At 52.9% G+C, this 22724-nt stretch overlaps 1 protein-coding gene across 3 annotated transcripts in view; it reads right to left on the bottom strand.

Annotated features, from left to right (window-relative positions):
* Window positions 1-22724, bottom strand: part of ST3GAL4 (ST3 beta-galactoside alpha-2,3-sialyltransferase 4) — a 46470-nt gene that overhangs the window by 9572 nt on the left and 14174 nt on the right. Inside the window, exon 1 of one of the 3 annotated variants that reach the window (XM_025286389.2) lies at window positions 3137-3157. The exons of the other annotated variants lie outside the window; for them this stretch is intronic. The gene's annotated coding sequence lies outside the window, so the exon portion shown is untranslated. Of the gene's footprint in view, window positions 1-3136; window positions 3158-22724 lie in introns of those variants that run through there. 3 annotated transcript variants of the gene reach the window in all.

Here is a 22724-nt window from a genome sequence, read left to right as displayed (position 1 = left end):
CCACCCATTTTCTATGTGAAAGTTAAGCTCAAAGGTACAAGGGTGGGATTCACATTTGCACAAGTGAAGTGAAGTTTATCTCTTCTGCACATTCAAGGCATTCCCTTGGTGCTGGCCACCAACCACCCTTCCATCACCAAGCTCCTGCCACTCCACCGGAATAGGTCCACTGGGGCCACACCCTGGTGAGGGTGGGGGCCACCAGATGGTCCAGGAGGCCTCCTGCAGCCCTTGTAGACTCTGGCTGAGTGCACACAGCGTCCAAGCCTTCACTGCCCAGGTGCACTGGGGAAGGCAGTGGAGGCGACTGTTTTAATGGGAGCATGGAGAGCAGGAGGGGCTTCCTCTGTAGCTCAGTGGTAAAAACAATCTGCCTGCAATGCAGGAGACATAGGAGACGCAGGTTCAATCCCTGGGTAGGGAAGATACCCTGGAGGAGGGCATGGCAACCCACTCCAGAATTCCTGCCTACAGAATCCCCATGGACAGAGGAGCCTGGAGGGCTACAGTCCATGGGGTCGCAAAGAGTGGGACACGACTGAAGTGACTGAGCACACACACACACGGGCAGTGGGAAGGGTCTGTTCGGTCACACAGGAGACAGGAGACCCTTTCAGGAAACGGCAGAGGCCGGCAAGGTGAGGACGGAGCAGGGTGTGTTGCAACATGCACACAAAGACATCCTTCTGATCACACACCCAGCCAAGGGCCATGCTTCTGAGTCACCGGGAATTCATTTCTGCAGCTCAAAGAGCCACACAAAGAGATATGGGACACAGGGCACCAGCTTCTTCTCTCCATGCCATTTTCACTTCCCCCAGTGATCTGGTTCATAAGAATCATGAGAGCCACGTACTAAAAACAAAGATTCCAGTGCCTCTTCCTGAGACTGCTTCGGCCAGCTGGGGTGGGACCTGTGACAGTCATTTCCACAAGCAGCCCGACTGATTCTTCTGACAGATCAGGAAAGGAAGAGAAGCCCTCGTGATTGTGCTCTCTTGGAGATAAACGAAAAATCTCAGATGATTTCTCAATGGTGGGGGCCAGCATCAGGACGAGATCTGGTTCTTGTTAGAAACCATAAATCGATTATCCTGAATGCTATTCTATTAAGGAGTTGATGCTCTGCTCTGGGTGGGCGAGGGGGGCACTCCCCAGGCTCCACCCTGAGTCCACAAACATGCAATGAGAATGTCGAGGGGAAGGGAAAGCGGACGGGGAAGAGGAGGAGGGTGTGGACCAGAGTCAGATGTTATCAGTAGAGTCAGGAGGGCCCATCTCTGAGTCCCAGGGCGGTTGGAGGATGGCTGTGTCCAGAAAGGAAAAGCTTTAGAGTTGTAATCAGCAGACCTCAGTGGAAGTCAAGACCTACTGCTATTCCAAGGGTGGCCCGCCTTCCGATCCACCCAAAGCAACTGCCAAGTCATTCCCGACCACATCATCCCTTTCACACGCTTCTCCCTAACTGAAATTCGTTTAATTACTTGCTCTCTGTCTGTCTCCCCCACTGCAAATAAGCCCCGGGAGGGGAAGAATCGGGTCTGTCTTATCCCCAGCTCAAGCCTCAGCATCCAGCACAGCCCGTGCTCAGCAAGTATTGAATAAATAACATGTTGGGTTATCTTGGGGGAGTCACTGTTCACTTTCTGACCCTCAGTTTCTTCAGCTGTAAAACTGGGAAGTTGGTCTAACAAATGCTTGTGATTCCACTATATCAATATTTATCAGACCCCAGCCTGAACTTCACCAGGGGCCTTATTAGAAATGTATAATCTCAGGTCGGACTTCCCTATAGCTCAGATGGCAAAGAATCTGCCTGCAGGAGACCCAGGTTCCATCCCTGGGTCAGGAAGATCCCTTGGAGAAGGAAATGGCAACCCACCCCAGTATTCTTGCCTGGAGAATCCTATGGACAGAGGAGCCTGGTGGGCTGCAGTCCATGGGGTCACAAAGAGTCGTACACGACTACGTGACTAACACACACAGCCTCAGGTCCCACCCAGATGCACAAATCAGAGCCTGCATTTGCAAAAGATCTCCTGATGATTCACACGCACAGTCAAGTTTGAGAAGCACTTGTCAAGATGGATGTCCTTGAACTTGGTTGAAGAGGAGAATTGCAGTATCTGGGGTTCCCTACCTGAGAATTCTGTTAATTCTTAATAGAACTGGTCTGGCCCAGCACTGGAATTTGTTCAAGCACCCGGGGTGATTCTAACCCTGTCAATGGTTTAGAACCACTGGTCCAGATAATGGTGGAAGCAGGCTTCTCAATCTTCAATACGTGCATTCTGACTCAGTGGGTCTTGTCAATCCACATTCTAACCAGGTCCCAAGTGGTGCTTGCTGCTAGACTGGGACCACGCTTTGAGCTGCAAAGCTCGAAACCAGATCCTTCAGGCTCGCCCATTTCTTTACACTGTGAACCGCACCTTCTCCCACCCTGAGCCCTCACTCTTCTTTTCTGATCACAAATCAGCACATCACACTCTGGCTCCCTTTATCGAGAGGTCACAGCACTGGATACACAGGGCAGTTACCTGAGAAGCTAAAGCATTTACTGATATCTGGGCCCCACTTTCCAAGAGTCTTATTTAATTGGTTGAGGGATGGGGCCCAGGCACTGGCCAGCAAAAACCAAACAAACAAAAAGCCTTGCCTTTCTTGTGATTTGAACATGCAGCCAAGATGGAGAGCACTATAGAGAGTGTGTTCCGCGGTCACCAAAAGTCAAAGGTCTCAGCCGTCCTCGATGGAGCAGATCTTTGCTGGTCAGAGACGATGGGTCTCCAGGAACAGGACGATTACTCTTTTTTGAACCTCCTGCCCAGTACAGTTCTACACTTTCTTCCTAAACTTATGCTAGGTAGACTGGCTAGTCCTGGGGTTTGCTCCAAGAAACCAACCAGGGATGCCATCTGCCCATGCCTTCCCCTGGCTGGCCAAGCCACGAGAAGGCTCAGCCCCTCTAGGATTCTAGGAAGACAGGTTTCTTGGGCTGGCTGCTCCTTCAAGACCACTCGGAGCCTTCTCCCAGCAGCTGTCCCCCATCCCTGACAGCTCCTGGGGACAAAAGGCCATGAGGAAAGTCACAGAAGGGTACCTGAGCAGGGGAACAGGAATCTGATCCACTCACATCCAAGGTGTGGCAACCTCTGCCTGCCACCAGCTGCCCGGGAGATCCAGCTCAGTCAGGTAAAGCCGACCCAAAGGCAGGAACACCGTGTGCCCTCCCAGTGTTCTGCTGAGAACCACGGTGTCTCTGCCTGCAGAGATGCTGAGCCCCGCCTGGGACTCGCCGAAGGGCAGACCTGGGGGACGAGGGGGAAGAACTGAGGCCTCCCACAACCCTGGGAGCCTGGCAGCCTCACACGCTCCGCAAGCACTCCGCAGGCACCCGCTATACCAAGAGGAACAGGACTGGGTGTCACCCGTGGACACGGCCTGATGCAGGGCCCCTCCAAGCCCCTGGGCCCATCAAAGGGCTGTGGCTTACTGTTCCTGAGAAGGGGGATGGGAAAACCAGTGGGGCAGAAGCACAGACTGCGATCTTACTGGTTCAGAAACCCTGAGCAAGTCACACGATCTATGTCCGTGTCCCTCAGTTCTGGGCGGAAATCCGAGGCTGCCCATCTGCCACCTCCACACTCACCTGCCAGTTCTGCTCCCTCCTGCCCCCTCCACCACGTGGACACCGGTCTCCACCCACCCTTCCAGCATTGCTCCCAACCAGTGACTGATCCCCCTACCTTGCTGCTTCCATCTCTCCCCCTCCTCCACTCCCTTTGACTTAGACTCAACACTCCCTGTACCTAAAACAAAAACAAAACCCTCTCTGGGCTTCCGTGGTGCCTCAGTGGTAAAGAATCCACCTGCCAATGCAGGAGACGCGGGTTGGATCCCTGATCCGGGAAGATCCCATATGCCACGGAGCTACTAAGCCCATGCACCACAGCTACTGAGCCTGTGACCTAGGGCCCAAGAGCCGCAAGTACTGAGCCCACGTGCCACAGCTACTGAAGCCTGCATGTCCCAAAGCCCGTGCTCCACAGCAAGAGAAACCCCTGTAATGAGAAGCCCACACAGCACAACTCGAGTAGCCCCGGCTCTCCGCAACCAGAGAAAAAAGCCCGTGCAGCAATGAAAACATCCCCATCACAGCAAAATAAAATAAAATTTATTTTTAAAAAACCCTCTGCCTCTGTCTCCTCCTCCAGTTACCCCTGCATCTCCGTCTCGAGCTCCAATCGTCAAACTCCTTCACCTGTGCCACATGCTCACGTGCCCCTCAGCCCTCTACCGGTCCACTACCCCATCCCTACCTTGTTTTTATGCTGAGTTCACTCCTGCCGCAGCCCTCCGAGGCCTCCTAACTGTCAACCTGAAAAAGGTCTATTTTCACTCATCTCCCATCCCGAGGCCCCTACTACTAACAGCCGAGGCCTCCCTGGCTTCTAGCTCAAGACTCTCTAGGTTTCCGCCACGCTGGCTGCACTTCCTTTAAGCGCTGGCATTCTCCAGGGAGCTGCCCCTGAACCCCTGCTCTTTCTCTGTTTTGTTTTCCCAGGCCAGGTTCGTTCATCTTCAGAGGCTTAACTACTACTCAAACCTTGATGATTCAAGCTCTTTTTTCAGCTCTGTAATTTCTCTCCTGGAACCCATCCTAATATTTCCAGTTTTCTACTGCACATCCTCCCTGTGTGTATGCTGAGTCGCTTCAGTCGTGTCTGATTCTTTGTGACCCCTTGGACTGTAGCCCGCCAGGCTCCTCTGTCCGTGGGATTTTCCAGGCAAGAATACTGGAGTCGGTTGCCATTTCCTTCTCCAGCTCATCCTCCCTTAATGATCTTAAAGTTTTCACACTTAACATGTCCAAAACTGGACCCCCGTCTGTCCGTACCCTCCCAACCCCACATTCTCATCAGCTCATCCATCCAATGTCCCCCTTCCCTTCACACCATCCCTGCTAAATGCCATCAATTCTACCCCTGGTTCCTCATTCCAGCAATGCTTGCTGAACTCCCACTAAATATTGTGGAGGCACTGGGGTGCAAAGCCTGATACAGCTCTCTGCAGCATAAAGGTCACATAGTCTAGAGCCTCGGAAGTACTGAGTTGGCCAAAAAGGTCGTTCGGGTTTTCCCATAAGCTGGTACCAAAGAACCCGAAGGAATTTTTGGCCAACCCAATTCTTCTGAAAGCAGCTTTCCTCTCCTTTTCCTGAACCATAGACTGATTCTAGATCTCATCTCAATTTCTCCACTTCCTAACTGGTCCCTTCACCTCAAGTCTTTCTTCACTCGAGCCACTTCTTCAGAACTACCTACACAGTATCTTTCTAAGAAACAAAGTGGACCAAACCACCCTCCTGCTTTCATTGTTCCCCATTCCCTCAGTGAAAAACCAAAGCTCTTTGTAGAGGCAACCAGGGTGCTTCACTGGGCTTCCCTGGTGGCTCAGCAGTAAGGAATCTGCCTGCCAGTGTAGGAGATGAGGGTTTGATCTCTGGGTTAGGAAGATCCCCTGGAGAAGGAAATGGCAGCCCACTCCAGTATTCTTGCCTGGGAAATCCCATGGACAAAGCAGCCTGTCGGGCTATAGTCCATAGGGTCAAAAACAGTCGGACACAGCGACTAAACAGCAACAAGGGTGCTTCGGTCCCAGGCCACAAGCCTGGTACGTCCATCTCCTAGTTCCTCCTAGTGCCTGCAGGAGCATCTTCTTGCAGAATCCCCACCGCTCTGCACAGGCTTCCCTCCTATACGAAGACCCCAGGCCCCCACTGTTGGCCTCAACAATCCCACTCCTGCACCATTGGCTCAAACAGCCCCTCCTCTATGAAGTGTTTTCTGACAATTCTCGGCAATGTTTTTCTTTCCACACAATATCATTTATGTCTTGATTTTAGCACCTATCAGATAGTAAAATTTTGTATTATATAATTACTATTTTCATGGCTTGCCCACTATCCTCTGACCTCTCCAATTATGAGCTTGTTTATACCAACAGTCTATGACAGCATGTAGCCTAAAGAAGATGCTTTATCACATAATATAATTTTATATTACACTGTTAAGTGTTTTCGTATCTTGCCCATGAGACTATGACCTCTGAGGTCCAGGCCAGCTTTATATCTTCAGACTCTATTACAGTGCCTAGAACCTAGCAGATATTTTATCAGGATGGCCAAAAAGTTTGTTTGGGTTTTTCATAACATCTTCCAGAAAAACCCAAAAGAACTTTTTAGCCAATCCAATATAAACATCTGACACACAAGTGATAAGATGAGATTTAAAAATGTATTACATCCCTTGTTTTTGTTGTTGTTTAGTCATTAAGTCGTGTCCAGCTCTTTGGCTACCCCATGGACTGTAACCCACCAGGATTCTCTGTCCATGGGATTTTCCAGGCAAGAATACTGGAGTGGATTGCCATTTCCTCCTCCAGGGGATCTTCCCAACCCAGGGTTGGAACCTGCATCTCTTATGTCTCCTGCATCGGCAGGCGGATTCTTTACCACTGAGCCACCTGGGAAACCCCTAACATCTCTTACTGATCCTGAAACGTATTCTGCACTCACTGTGTACAACAGCAGGGGGCAGGTCCCAACCTCACTGCCATTGCTTTAGGGACCAAGTGAGTCGTCGCCATGGGGACTGTCCTGGGCACTACAGGCTGGTTACCAGCACCTTTGACCTCTACCCACTAGGTGTCAGGACTCCCACTCTCCAGTTCCGATGCCCACAATGTCTCCAGACATTACTGAATATGAAAGCTACACTGCAAGACTCTTTTTAAAGCATGATCTCAACCCTGTGAGTTAAACACTATTATTATCTCCACTGTGGAGATAGGGAAATGAGGTGCAGAAAGGGTCAGCAACTTGCCCAGGGTCGCCGAGCTAGTGAGGAGCTGAGCTCCAGAGGCCACACTCCTAACCCCTGCCTTCTACCACCCCTAAACCAGCTGGTGAAGATGCCAAGATCCTTGGAAAGCCCACCTGCAGCCCTTTGGAGCAACTCGAGGAAGCTGCCATCCATTACATCAAACTACTTCCAAGGCTTATGAGAGCTCAGAGGAGCCTCCCTCGCTCCTTCTCAGGCAGGCTTCCTAGTGACACAGTCTCCAGCCCGCCCCCCATCCCCCAGCTCCCCTGGAAGCCCTCTAGCTTATCCTCAATGCCCGCAGCTGTGTTCATGGGATTACCATCACCCTACATCTGGACACCAGACTTCCACAAATGCTGGCAAAGCCTGCGATCAGTTTCTCACGGTCAGGCCACTTCACTGGCAGGGAATCAACAGTCCTTGGCTGGTAAGCCAGGTCTCCTGGACCATGAACTGGTGTGGCTACTCCGTGGAACCTTAGATCAGGTCTGTGCTACATCTTACTTGCAAACACCTCACCTCGGGAATCTCTGGTCAGGTCTCCAGCCCGCTGAGGTGTTTGAATCTTGAAGGTGCCACCTAAACCCACAGCGGTTCCTCAGCTTAAGAGTCCCCTGCTATGATTCCAGGGGGCGGTGTGAGCTGGATGGTGACGTTTTAAATTTAATTTCCTAATTTTATTATGCCCGTGTTATAATAATATTTTCTATTCCGCCAGAAATCTGCATCTAGCTTCCAGGTACAGCTGTTTCTTTGCATTTCTTTTCCAAAGGTGGCCCAATGAGTATTTAAGTTACAGACATCCCCAAACTATTATTTATCTGGGACAGATTGTGATTAAAGATAAAGAATGTCAAATCGCATATTTTCCAACAGACGCAAACCTGCAAGGCGTATTTTATTTCTTAACAAGGGCCTAGTGTGGATGATGACTTGAATGTAACTAATACAATTGGGAGGTAACGCAAGGTGAGGACAGAAGTCGTTGGAGTTTTGCTCTGTTATATTCAACAACTCCTAGGTGTGGTCCACTAACTGCAGTTCTCTAGAATGCCCAGTCATCTGAATCACCACTCCTCAGCTCAAAATCACCTCTATGGCTCCCATCTACCCAGAGAGATAGGCCAAGCCCTTGCTCTGATCTGTGAGGATGCATGCGATCTCCTGGCCAGCACCTCTCTGCCCTCCTTCCCTGTTTTCCTCACTTACTCTGCCTCACTCACACAGGATTCACTGTTCTTGATTGGGTTGGGCCTACCCCCTGCTCTGGACCTTTGCGCTGGCTATTCCTTCAGCCTGGAATGTTTTCCCCCAGACATAGGCTTGATACCTCCCCATCAGCTTTCCACTCATCTTCCCCACCTCCCGTCAAAAATCCCCCCGACACCTGACATTTTAGATCCCTCTCCTCGACTGCCTAGCCTGGGTGGCGCCCGTGGTAAAGAACCCACCTACCAATGCAGGAGACATAAGAGGCATGGGTTTGATCCCTAGGTCAGGAAGATCCCCTGGAGGAGGAAATGGCAACCCACTCCAATATTCTTGCCTGGAGAATCCCATGGACAGAGGAGCCTGGTGGGCTACTGCCCACTGGGTTGCATAGAGTCAGAGATGACAGAAGCAACTTAGCGCACCTGTACTCCCCGCCTGCAAAGAACTTCTGTTGTTTTGTTTGAGGCTGGATCAACCATGTCTGTAACAGTGACTGGCACTCAGCAGGCTCTAGATACAAATGTGTTGAATTTATCAATGGATCTAATCGTCGGGAACTTCACTGTCACAGAGCAGGCCAAGAGAGAGGGGAAGAGGCAGTGGTAATAGATCAGATACCCACTCCAGCCCCTCTGGCCTGACCGCTAGCTAGACACAGGCTGCACTGTGCCTTCTCTCCGTCCTAAACATCACAGCATGATCTCGCAGGACCAGTGGGGAGTGAGCTGGTCTTGGCCTCAGGCTCTTGTGAGGCAGCAAAGGGCAGAGTAATTGACCAACTGCCTCAAGGCCCACCAGTGGGCAGACGTGGCACCTCTCCAGACATCCAAGCTTGGAGGAAAGGAGAGGATTCCCCATGCAGGGCAGGAAGCCTCTCTGATCCCCACCCGTGGGGTCCACAGGGTACCCCGGCCTCCACAACCGGCATCTCAAACAGCCCCAGCCTGCAACCTCCTGTAAAGAAACACTGATATTGTCCACTTTATCAGCTGCCAGTCACAAGACACCACAGACACCACAAGACGCCACATGAAAATCATGTTTCTGGAGTCGGCCCGGGTAGGGCAGGAGCTCTGAACTCCATTCGCTCAGTAAAAAAGCTGCATGTTATGATTGGGTGGAGAATCAATAATACAGGTTCATGAGCATAAACAAAGTGAAACCTGTGTGGCCGGGGATCTGCCCTGTTCCTCCCCCATGCCTCCCACCCAGGGGTTGATGAATCCGGCTCCCAGGAGTCTAAGCTAAAGGCCCTACAGGATTGGGGCTTGAAGCCACCAGTATGGCCAGTCCCCTCCCTCCCTCTGGCTTCCAGATACCCCTTCTGAAGACGGTGGATGGCACCAGCCCCGTGGCGTCCCATCCGGGGAGAGGTGACCGCAGTCTCAAGTGGCCAGACCAGGCCGAGGAGCGCTGTTGGCCAGGGAACATACACTGGATTTCAAAGACTCACTACCAAAAACAGTAAACAATCGCCTTAAAAATTACTCCCATTGAAAGTGTGTGAAAGTATGAAAGTGTTAGTTGCTCCGTCGTGTCCAACTCTTCGAGACCCCCATGGACTAAAGCCCACCAGGTTCCGCTGTTCATGGAATTTCCCAGACAAGAATACTGTAGTGGGTTGCCATTTCCTCCTCCAAGCGATCTTCCCAACCCAGGGATGGTCCCTGGATCGCCTTCATTGTAGGCAGATTCTTTACTTGCTGAGCCACCAGAGAAGCTTCATTTACACTGATGTGGCCAACCAGCAGCCCACACTTCCCCTCGTGGGCGGCCCAGGGGCAAAAGCCTTGGCCTGACCTTCTGAGAGCCGTCATTTTAGAAACCAATCATATTTTTTTTTTAAAAATTATTTACATTGACCTCACACTGAAAGTCTTTTGTCTATACTGGGTTAAAACAGTAAAATTAACTTCACCTTATTTTTACTTTTTAACATGTGGCTAAATTAACTTTTTTTTTTTTTAATTTAAAATTACCTATGTGACTTGCTTTAGTGGTTCCCATTGCATTTCTATTGGACAGCACTGGACCAGTCTCCCAGACCCCACTAGAAGCACCAGAAGCGTGTATGAAGGTGAATCCGCTTCTGGAGGGCTACACCACAGCTGGGAGGCCAAGGGCTCCTTTACAATGATTCTTGGTCACAGTGAGCACCATCCTCAGGTCTCAAGTGCATCAGAGTCACAAAGACCCTCCTCTCCTCTGTCTACGTACCCTCCGCAGCACAGTTCAAGGTGTCAGTACCACCTGGCCCAGCAGCCCAGCCTCCACTCTGCCCGCACCTAACCTCCTCCTGACCCTGGCATGCCACCCGGGACTGGCTCTCAGCCCCTCCCTGCATGGCCTTCTTGAGCAAGTAAGATGAAGGGAGGTTTCCTGGTCACAGGGTGTCTCCAGGCTTGGAGCCCTCCTGGCACCCCACAGGGTGCGCTGGCATCAGCTCACAGTGTGGTCCAGGCACCTCGGAGCTGGTAGTGTTTGAAGTGAGTCAAAGGTAACAATAGCCAGTTCTGCAGAAACAACACCTTCTTGGTATAAAGGTGTGTTTGTAAGCATAGCATCAACCACCTGGCTGGCTCTTCCCAGGTGTCCAGAGGACAGCTGTGATGGCTGGCAAGCTGGTCAGGCAGAATTGCCTCCCCAGGACCTTGTTGCCTGCTCTGGCCAAAAGCTGTGACTGGGGACTGGCCTCCAGTACTGAACCCTCCCTTGTTGACTTACCAGACTATGACTTTGGGGAAACCCCCTAAGAATCCCTAAGCCTCAGTCTCCCAATCTGCAAAATGGAGGTAGAGAGTCCCTACCAGTTTGGTTGTGGTGGTAAACAAGAGAAGTTAGCTAAAGCACACAGAGAAAAGTGTTAGTCGCTCAGTCGTGTCTGACTCTTTGTGACCCCATGAGCTGTAGCCCACCAGGCTCCTCTGACCATGGGATTTCCCAGGCAAGAATACTTCAGCGAGTTGCCATTCCCTTCTCCGGGGGATCTTCTCCACCCAGGGACTGAACTTGGGTCTCTGGCTTTGCAGGCAGATTACTACTTGATCCTCCAGGGACCCAGGAAACACCCAGAAAGACAGTACTCCTGCCTCGTGTGCTAAGTGGAATCCAAAGGCCACAACTCTGTGGCATGTGGGTAGATCAGAACATCACTGAAAAAACACTGTTTTTCAGTCTGTTTTCTGACAAAAAGCACAGCATTAAGGGCTGAACCTTACATGGTGCAGAACTGGATGCCAACTGAACTGAGGAAGTCCCGGGTGAATCCCCAAGGCTTCACCAGACCTCCTAAACACACCCTCTCCTCCCCAAAGATAAGAATCTTAGCTCACAAGCCCCCATCTGCACCCCAGTCCCATCTGAGGATAGAGGTGGAGGCGAGGTCAGAGTCAACAGTTTCACATCTGGGGCCTTGTCGGGGTTGATTACAATATAAACGGTGAGGGAGGTGGTATCATTGGTGGGACCCAAGCCCAGGCTGCTCTCCCAGCCAGCCCTCGAGGGTCCTGGTATTCAAGCTTCCTCCCGGCGCAGGGTCCCGGGCTTCCCCATCACTCCCAGTCTGTTCCGCACCGCTGCCCGGTTTTATCTCCTCTTGTAAGGTACACCACACCGTCTCCCGTACTCAGGAGATCTGGCGACCGACCCAGGAAAGCAGCGACTTCTTTGGGCCCACAGTATCTCCAGCACCAAATGTAACACCTGATGCGTGGTGGGTAAGTAACGAATATTGAAATGAACAGATGTCTAAATGAATGAGCAAATTAGCAGAACAAGTATGAACGGAAAGTTTCGTCAAGTTAAAACATTCCAGACCCTTCCTTTGCAATGACCTGGGCAAATTAGGCGCTGGGGGTTGTTAGAGGCTCAGTTCCGGACCTTGCAGAGCCAGCCAGGGCCATGCTTTTTTGCCAAGTGGATGATGCTATGCTAACAAACACACCTTTATACCAAGAAGGTGTTGTTTCTGCAGAACTGGCTATTGTTACCTTTGACTCACTTCAATCACTACCAGCTCCAAGGTGCCTGGACCACACTGTAAGCTGATGCCAGCACACCCTGTGGGGTGCCAGGAGGGCTCCAAGCCTGGAGACACCCTGTGACCAGGAAATCTCCCTTCAGCTTACTTGCTCAAGAGGGCCAGCCTGGGCTAACACCCCAGCCAGCAAGCCCCAGACCTCCAAGTACCCTTGGCCTCCTGGAAGTAGAGGAAAGGGGTCTGGACACAGACTTGGGGTTCAACCCAGGTGGTCACGGGTCCGGGTGTCCCTCAACAAGGTTCAACACGTCCTGGGCCTCACTTCCCATCTGTGAAACGAGAGCAGTAAGAATATGTTCTCAGAGGCGTGGGAGACTCAAAACATTGCCCAGGATTAAAAGCCTGCAGCCTCCATACCGGCCGGGTCCAGAGGAAGCACTTGGGCCCGGGAAGCTGAAGGTGACTTCTGGTCTGGGCCACTCCCCACCCGCCCCCTGTCCTGAGCACGTGGCAGTCCCTCTCTATTCAAGGTCTGCCCCAGCCCAGCATGGAGAAGAGACCACAGCGCCCTCTGCAACCACACCCATAACTGCACTCACCTCTCCTCCCAGCTGCTGGGGTCACTGCACACACTGCATGGACACACAGCTGCCCAGGGAAAGGGTACTGCCACCCAGACTCTGCATGAACTAAATGTGGATCCCATGTCCTAGCCAGGCTCAGGGTGCGCTGCTGAGATGGGGAGAACATGGGATGGAGAAGAGGGATGAGGCTTCATTGGAGAAGCCACTCTCCCTTTTTGGGTATATCACCTCCTAGAGAAGGTGCCCAGACCCCTGATCAGACCCCTCTCCTGAGCAGTACCCCATTTGCAGAATATATCCTCACAAAACTGCCCAGCCACAGGCAGAAGCGGTGGTGCAGTGGTAAAGAGTTTCAGCCTTGGACAAGTCAGAGACGGCACATCATCAACAAATACCTGGATATAGCAGTAATCCTTCCAATCAATCAGAAAAAGACCAAGAAACCAAAGAGAATAAAGCAAAGGACAGGAAAAGGCAATTCACAGCTTAAACCCACACACCTCATAAACGTGAAAAGATGTCCAACCTCACAAAGTGACCAGGGAAAGCAGATTAAAACCAAACATGACTTCTTGCACATTGCTGGCAGGAGTTCACTGACACAAGGCTTAGAACTGTAATTCATCATGTCTATTAATAGTAAGGCTGAAGGTGTGCATACTCTCCAATCTGGTAATTCCACTTCCCTGTATAGTCCACAGTAACTCACCTTTGTATGTGTACACACACCAGGGATGTTTATTGCAGCACTGTGGCAACAGCAAAGGAACAGAAATGCCTTACATACCCACAAACTGAGGGGCAGCTGAACAAACTCCGCATCATCACACAATTCAATACTATACAGTGACTTAAATTGAAAAAAATTCCTCATATGGATCTATTAGGATAAACCTGATGCTTAAGCTTTTGTACGGTCAAAAGATACAAGTATCAGATCAGATCAGATCAGATCAGTCGCTCAGTCGTGTCCAACTCTTTGCAACCCCATGAATCGCAGCACGCCAGGCCTCCCTGTCCATCACCAACTCCCGGAGTTCACTGAGTCTCACGTCCATCGAGTCAGTGATGCCATCCAGCCATCTCATCCTCTGTCGTCCCCTTCTCCTCCTGCCCCCAATCCCTCCCAGCATCAGAGTCTTTTCCAATGAGTCAACTCTTTGCATGAGGTGGCCAAAGTACTGGAGTTTCAGCTTTAGCATCATTCCTTCCAAGGTATATGATCTCATTAACTTTAAAAACACATAAAACAAGACTATACAGAGGGTATGTGAGCTATAAGAATTAAAAAAAAAACCATGAAGATTGACATGTACACACTGCTACATTTAAAATGGATAACCAACAAGGGCCTCAGTACAGCACACTGGGAACTCTGCTCAATGTTATGTGGCAGCCTGGATGGGAGGGGAGTTTGGGGGAGAGTGGATACAGGTATATATATGGCTGAGTCTCTTGGCTCTTGTCACACCATTGTTAATTGGCTATGCTCCAATATAAAATTAAAAGTTAAAAAAAAAAATGGAGGAATCGCCCAATCCTTGGTGACTATTACATTCACCAAGAGATCAAATAGACTGGGATGGATTATAGAGTCAGGGCTCCGTTGTGTTCTTCTAAATACTTTATTTCTTTTAAAACATCAGACATAATATGCAAAAACATTAACATCTGCAAATCTGGCTGTCATATGGAATTCTGTTTTCCTTTCTATTTTGAAATATTTTTATATTGAAGACACCGAGTTACAGATTTTAAGTCAAAAATTCAGAAGCTATAAAAGAAAAGGGAAATTCAACAACATAAAGATTTAAGGAGCAAAGGGAAGGAAGAATGGGGAGAGAGAGGGAGAATGAACAGTTAAAAGACAAATGACAAGCTAGGAAAAGTACCCCCCTAACAGATGCGTATCCGACCAAAGAACTCCCTTTAGCCTATAATCTGCTCATGCAAGTCAATAAGGAAACAAGTCAACAAATCAAACAGAGAAATGAGCAAAGGACATGAATGAGCAGCTTACAATACATAATGTAATGGCACAGAGGAAAGGCTTGTTCTTCACTGATCTTAATAGCAAAGCTCCAGAGACCTGCCAGAGCTGGAGGAGGTGGGGAACAGACCCTTTCTAAGATCAGGGGTGAATCACGGTGACCTTTTTGGAAGTGACCTGGCAATATCTGTTGAAATCCCCTTAGCCCGGGAATTCCATCGTTACTTCTACAGAAAAGTCTCCTGTGTTTGCATGAACATTTCCATCATGATCTTTACACACAGCACCATTTGCGACAGCGAAAGATGTAAATGACTTGAAAATCGACCGAAAATCCACAAGGACCTGTTTAGAAGCACCACCACACAAATAACGCACGAAACACTATGCAGCTGTGAAAAAGCGGATGCACGTGTCAACACGATGCCACCAAAAGACTGCCCGAGCACATGATGAAACTTCGAAAAAGCAGGTGAAGAGCAGTGTTCCGTGTATCTCCAATGCCCTTCTACCAAATGACCTACATGCTGACGTGGCTATGTCTCTACAGGAATCGAATATTCAAAGAATGCAAAAGAAACTAAGAGGGCAGGGGTTGAGAATGGGGGAAAGACCTTTATGTTTAAGACCTTTTACGCTTAATTTTTTTTTTTTAATGGGTGCGTGGGATACACTTTCAACTCAAGTTCTGCTAAAAGGAAAAGAGAAGAAGAAGGGAAAAAAAAAAAATAAGGGATGTAAACTCTGGAGTACTTACATACCCGGACCTGAATTCCAGATCAACCACTTACTGGCTGCACAAGTACTAGACAAGTCCCCTCTCTGGATCCCAAGTTTGTGTCCAGTGGAGATTAAAAACGAGGTCCTTCCTCCTGGAGTGGCTGGATAGGCTAGGTAAGAGGAGCTCCAAGGTGGTTATCATAGAAAAGTAGAAGCTGCTGGTCTCAGACTCCAGAACACACTTTGTCTTTCCCTCTCAGGGGTCCAGCGGACACGAGCCCTTCTTGTCTCTCTTTGCGTCCCACTCTGCAGACAGGGAACGACAGGGGCAGCCGGGCACAGCCCTGCACGCTGGGTGTAGGGCCCGGCCTGGGTGGGGAGTGGAGGCTGAATCCCAGCCCTCCCTCAGCTTGTCAAGCCATCACCTGGGTACAGAGCTATGTCCAGTTGCAGGGGTCATTCATCCTGCTTTCCATAATGTCTCTGTATGGGCTAGGAGCTACCTCAATTATAGCAGGCAATTAATTAAACACTCCTCTGTAATCCCTGCCAAGTTACAAAGAGAAAAATGCAAAGATCTAAAATATACACTGAAGTGCGGGGGGGTGGGGTAGGGGTTGTCCTGGGAAAGTTGGCATCGTCAGCTCATTCGTATTTATATTTCTGTGTCATTTCCTCTGAACTCACAGATACCCTTTTATTTTTTACCAGCAGATGTGGTTTCTAGGGAAAGAGTTCTGCCACCTTTGGCCCACTGGTACCCACTTCCTGAACCTCAGGCTGCTGGGCGATGTTCTAAGTGGAGGTCACCTTGGGGACGAATCGTGTGCAAGGCCAAGAGTCCCAAGGGGACACCTCCCTGTCCCCTGCTTTCCTCAGAAGGGCGAGTCAGCAGGAACAGCCCTGAACCAAGGCAGGTTGGGGCTGTGAGGCCTCTGGGGACACGGGCAGGCCAAGGAGCAGAGAAGAAGCACGAGCTGAAGACTGTGGGCCTGCTGCACTCGGGGCACTGCTTGGGCACTGAACTACAGCAGGGAGCCAGGTAACAGGCCTGGGCTCCTGCAGCGACACGTGCTGGGGAAGACACCCTAGGACCACACAGATAAATAAGAAACGGCGATGGTGAAACCCAAGGGTGAGGCCAGTAGAACAGGGGAGTGGAGCAGAGAGAGACCGGCGTACCTTAGGATGGAAAGTCAGCAGGTCCTTGGCTTAGACCTCAGACAGTGGAAAGGAGGGGGCGGAAGGAGGGTTGGCACTGAGGGGAGCGGAGTTTCCAGCCAAAGAGAAGAGCAAAAGACCCTGAGGCTTGTCAAGTAACAGAAACAGGTCCCGGGTGACCGGAGACGGGGAGGAAGGGCCGGTGGTGGTGCCAGGGAGGCCTGTTGACCAGGTAGTCCAGGACGTCACAGGCCACCCTGGAGCCTGGACGTTACTCACGGTCCTTGAGAAGTCACCAGAGGGTATTAATAGAGGCACAACCCTCTGGATTCAGTTTTAAAAAGATCCCTGGGGCTGTCCAGCAGCTCTTGTGTGTCATCTTATTTAATTTTTAAAACACTCTATATCGTGGGGCTTCCCAGGTGGCCCAGTGGTAAAGAATCCCAATTTACAGACGAGGAAACTGAGGCACAGAGCGACACATGAAGGGTTCCTGAGGTCTCCAGAAATAAAGACTTCAAGCAGTCTGAACTGCTCACTTTCTGGCACCCATGAATTGGGGTGAGCTGTCTGGGGTCGCTCTGGACAAGCTCCTACATCTCCTAGGCCTCAGATTTCCCATCTGTAAAATGGGAGCAGCAAGAACAAGTTCTGGGAGGTTTGGGAGCCTCAAAACGCAACCCAGGATTGAAAGCCCGCAGCCTCAGTACCAGCCTGGCCCAGAGCAAGCACTTGGGCCCTGGAAGCTGAAGGACGCTCTTGGTCTGGGCCTCCCCTGACGGATGGTAGTCCCTCTCCACTCAAGGTCTGCCCCCAGCCCGGCACAGGGAGGGGTCCACAGCTCCCGCCTGCCACCACAACCATGCGCACACTCACCTCTCCTCCTGGCCGCTGGGTCCACTGTACACACTGCATGGAACACACACAGCTGCCCCGGGGTGCGGGGGACCGACAGACTGCCACCTACACTCTGCCTGCCCTCACTACACGGGGATCCCACGTAGGAGCCCGCTGGAGGTCTCAGAGGAGAAGCTGCGTTCCCTCTGCGGGTACAGCCCCTCCTGGAGAAGATGTCAGGCTCCAACGGGGCGTGGCCACAGCCCCCGAGCCAGCACCACAGAGTGACACTCCTTTTACGAGCCACACCTCTGCCCCCCCAGCTCCAGGGGCAGCGCCCTCTCCACTTGAGCCTCAGCTCAGTGCGGCGTGGTGTGCCCCTCTCCAGGGCTGGAACTCCCAAAGTCCCCCAGCAGGGCAAAGGTCAGTCCACATCTGAATTCCTAGTAGGAGCCCAACGGGGTCAGAGCCGCAGAGGGCTGTGCATGCTGACCAGGTGGCAGGTACACAACCCCCAGGGTAGGGTGCCTAGAGGAGAAATGAAACCGTGGAGAAGGAAAACATGACCTCTGTTTCCTGCATCAGCCTGTCCCCTGGGAGTAAAGATCAGGTGAGAGAGACCCTTTTGAAGTCCTTTTTACATTAGTAAGGCTTTCCCACGAATTAGTTGTATATTCAACTCTCCTTGAAGTAAAGGTTACCCATGAGGAAAGGGACGGGCAACTAGACTTCTAGGTGTTGCTGGGGAACGTGTAGACCCCCCCGCCACCCCGGCCTCAGCAGTGATCCCTCTGGGGTAGGGCCGGAGCAGAGAAGGTGGAACTGCTGGGAGGAGGGTCAGCCCATTAAATATGACCCAGGGTCTCCTTGGCCAGGGGCTCCTGCAGGAGAACCCAGAGCCCTATCCCCACCCCAGAGCCAGGAGGCACCCGAAGACACTCTGAGCTCTTTTTCAAGCTCTGGTCCACTCAGACCCTGTGTGTTGAAACCTACAAACACATCTCTGAGCACAAACACATGAATCCCTGTTCAAACACAAGAGCACACCCCGGAATAAATCCTGGGAATACACAGGAACTGACTCCTACACACACACTCGTCCTCCTCCTCCTCCCTGCCCACCCTACTCCCAGCCCCAACATACAGCTTCTGGGGCCAGTTGGGCCCCCTCTGCCAGGGCACTCTCTTCCCCCATCCCTTGAGGAGGGCACTGCCCACCGGCTTCCTTCAACTTCAGCTCCAGCTCCACCGGAGTTTGTTTGTCAGGCTGCAGGTCCCTTGGGCCGTCAGCCAAGGAGCCTGAGCTTCGGGAGGAGCCAGGAGTGGCTGAACCAGCCCTCTGGGGAGCTCTGCATCTCCAAAAGTTGAGTAAAGGGAAACCCTGGGCTCCTGGCTCGGGGCGGGCAAGCCCAGCTCCCTGGCCAGGAACCCCACACCCCTGTTGGGCTTAGAGGTACCTGGGAAGGTGAGCCGTAGGGGAGGCAGGCTGCAGGAAAGCAAGGGAGGAGGATACACGGTCTTGTAAAGGTGTCCTCAGGGGTGGGGTAGTGTCCTGGGGCAGCCGGTGGCCGAGGTCAGGCAGGGGGCAAAGGCCCCTGCCCCGGAGGAGGATGCCCCCGCCAGCCCCTCGTGCTCACTCACCACCCTCCTGGCCTGTCCCAGCCTCTCTGCACCTGCAGCTAATCTTCATCCGCCCGCACACAAATCCAGGACACTCCCCCACCCACCTCCTGCCCCATTCGAGCCCTTGTGGGCTCAAGCCCTAAGGCACAAGCAATTCCACACTCAACCTGGCACCCAGTCCTGGGGGTGGAGGAGGGCAAGACTCGGGCGGTCAGGGCCTGGAGACTGAGGATTCCAGAGTCTCAGGCTTGCTCGGCCAGTTTGTGCCTCGCCCACACCGCCTCTCCCCAGAGCTGCTGGCCCAGGGTCCCACGGGACGCCCCTGGGCAGGCACCCTAAATCTAATGGAGGCTGGTGCCCAGGGTCAAGCCATGAGCCAGACCGCTGGGTGCTCTCGGGCCCAGGAAAACCCCGGGCTCTGCCAGCAGCTCCTCCCCTCTGCCCTTTTAAGAGCCGTCCTTGTTCTCAGGCTGGAAGGGTGGCCTGTGCACGAGCAACCCCCTTGGGGCCAGCTCACACCGGAGTCTCCTTCCAAGGAAGCTGGGGCCATAAGCCGACTTGGAGCAACCGAGGCACGGAGGAATCGCCGACCCCGAGAGGGCCCAGGAGGCCAGCCTCTGCGGGGCCCTGGCCCCGTCCACAAGTGGGAGGCCCCAACCAGCCTCTTCCGAGAGCCCTCATTCTGCCTAGGAGCTGTCAGGATCAGGGTCCCGGGACACACCCAAGCCTGGCCAGCCCACCTGGCCTTCCCAGCCTGTCAGTCCAGCTGTTCTAGAAAGGGAACATTTTCCTCTCACTCTATTTGGATAGCTGCAGGGACAGCCACAGGGAGCAGAGAGGGTCTGATTATTGATGGAGGTGGGGTGCAGGGCCACCAGCCTCTGAAGGGGCTGAGGGCCTGGACCTGGGAAGCCTGGGCCCCCCTCCCCGACAGGGTCAGAGCCCCTCAGCACCACCACAGAGAGAGTAGCCGGAGGGGCTCCTCAGGCCCAGGTCCTGGGAGACAGACTCCCATCTTTAGGGAAAGTGATCAGCGACCAGGTCAGGTGAGGACACCTCTCAGGCCCAGGCCCCATCCCACCCCCGTGCTCCGCTCCCCTGCTCTGCAGGTCCCGGGCTGACAGCTGGGGGCTCCAGCAAGGAAGACAAGGCATCCACAGGACAAAGGCAGAGGACCTGGAAACCGATCTTCTTCCCACCCTGGGAGGCAAGAAGTGGAACCGTAGGGTTAAGCTAAGCGCCTCTCCTCCCTCCACCCTCCTATCTACCTCCTCGACAGCCGGTCTCGCGCGCGTGCCTCCCCTCTCCTCCCAGTCCTTGTCCCCTTTCCAGCCGCCCCATCCTGGTGTCTCCTTGTCCCCAACTCCTCCTGCCTGCCTCCCCCGCCCCGGTTATGTAAGGGGCCCGGGAACACACAGAGGGAGCTTTGTTGTCAAACCAAATCCATACGGAGCCGGGAACGGCCAGCGCAGCTGTTCCTTATTCCCTCCGCCTTGGCAGGGGTGAGACACCGGGCAGGAAGCCCCCGCACGCCTCCCTTTTGGAGGGTGGGGGGCGAATGCTGGCCCCAGGGCCCCCAGGCAGCTGAACGGGTGGCCAGGGATCAGTCACCATTGCGTGGGACCACAGCAGGGGACCAGTTGGCCCCCAAGACAGAGCAGAGCCTGGGTACAAAGCCAGGGGCCCAACGCCCAGAGAGGAGAGCTCAGGGCTGGGACAGGGCTGTACCGTGAAGGCCTAGGGGGCACCCAGACCGATACCACTGCACCCTATTCTTGTCCGCCCATGGATGCGGGCCTGCGTTCTGCCAGGCACACAGCCCATGGACACACTCATCTGTGCTCACTTAAAAGGCATCTGAGCAGAACTCTCCTCTCTGCTCTGACCAGCCTCTGCCACCCCAGGTACCTCTGCGGAAAAGCCTTTGTGCTCTGGAGAGAAGAGGGTGGGGGGCAGAGGTCAGAGGCTAGAGAAGCTCCACCAGCCAGCGTTTCTTGGCAGACCCTGTAGGTCCAGGATGAGAGCCTGCCTTCCTGCCCAGGAAGATGTCCAAGGAGGCAGGTGAGGGCCCAAGAAGCTAAGCCTAAGATGAGAGCATTGGCACTTGGGGGCGGCAGGCCCTTGTGCTTCACCAAATGCAACTGCTGGACGAGCCATCTCAGTCAAAAACGCTGGGGCTGCCAAGGAGGAGGCCCTCCGGAGTCTCCACGGCCTGCAGGGTGCCCGCCCAGCCCACCCGAAGTCCAGCTGCCACGTTAAGCAGAACGGTGTGGGTGCCAAGACCTGCGGCAGGGCGGGGGCAGAGGGGCAAAGAAAAGAAGGGAAGGCAAATACAAAGGAAGAGGGGTGGTTGGAGAAGAAGGGGAAAGAAATCGGAAGGAGGAGGGAAGGAAGGCGGTGGCAGTGTGGGGGCCTCAGAAAAAGGAGAGAAACAGGAAAAGGACCAAAGACGGACTAAAGGAAAAGAGGACATAGCAACCCACTCCAATATTCATGTCCTGGAAAATCCCGTGGACAGAAGAGCCTGGCAGGCTACCATCCATGGGGTCGCCAAGAGCGGGACATGACTTAGCATAAAGGAGAAGTGAGAGAAGGGCCCACCCAGCCTGAGAGGATGCCCCCTGGCAGCCCTCCCACACCCTCTGAGCCAGATAGGTGGTCCACAATAAGCAGGACAGGGTGGGGGCATTTCCAGAGAACTGGTCCCAGCCCAGCCAGCGCCACCATCAGCCATGCCCCAGGGGTTTCAGCCTCAACAATCCTACATCTTTGGAACCTAGAAGATAAACCAGGACCTCAGAGAAAGGAGAGATGGGGGCAGGGGGTGCACAGGAGAGGTAGCTCCTGCCTGGGGCAAGAGTCCCTCTGTGACCTGGAACAGTGAGTTCCTTTTCTGAGTCTCAGCTCCCACCTTTGTAAGAAGGAGTTACTGAGAGGCTACTGTGTGCCAGCCTGGTGCCGGGGATGCAACGGGAAGTCAGGCGGTCGAAGGTCCTACCCTAGAGTCAGTCTAACATCAGCCTAGGCCTCTGAGGCCTCCCCAGCTCACGTCTATCATCTGTGCTGCGTGACCAATCCCGTGTGCTGCACTGTTAGCCCTGTTATCAGATGTGCTGGTGAATCAGAGCTCCAGACATGCCAAAGATCACACAGCCGGAGGCAGACAGACAAGACAGAAAGCACCTGCCTGGCTTTCTGGCCCCCAAAGAGGTGCTCTTCAGTCTCTGGGCCCCACCCTGAATCACAGAAAGTGCACCTGCCAGCGTTTACAGAGCCGGACCCCAGGCCCTGGGACGTTATCGGATATGCGCTCTCGAAGTAAAGGTCACCAATGAGGAAAGGGATGGGCTGTCAGACTTCTAGGTGTTGCTGGGGAATGTGTAGACCGCCCTCCGCCGCCCCAGTCTCAGCAGTGATCCCTCTGTGGTAGGACCAGCAAAGAGCAGGTGGAACTGCTGGGAGGGGGGCTAATGCTCAGCCCATCACATATGACCCTGGCCAGGGGCTCCTGAAGCCTCTATGGGGAAACAAGGAGGCAGATCTGAGACCCCACAGCCCCATCCCCACCCCAGAGCCGGGAGGCACCCAGAAGATACTCTGAGTTCTTTATCGGGTGAGCTCTGCTCTGCTCTGGTCCACTCTGTGTCAAAACCTACAAACACATCTCTGAGCTCAAACATGTGAATCCCTGTTCAAACACACCCCGGAATAAATGCTGGGAATACACAGGA

This window comes from Bubalus bubalis, chromosome 5 (assembly GCF_019923935.1).
Source record: "Bubalus bubalis isolate 160015118507 breed Murrah chromosome 5, NDDB_SH_1, whole genome shotgun sequence".
NCBI classification, from domain to species: Eukaryota; Metazoa; Chordata; class Mammalia; order Artiodactyla; family Bovidae; genus Bubalus; species Bubalus bubalis.
The sequence above is the reverse complement of the archived record's forward strand: the minus strand, read 5'-3'. Positions and strand labels throughout refer to the sequence as shown.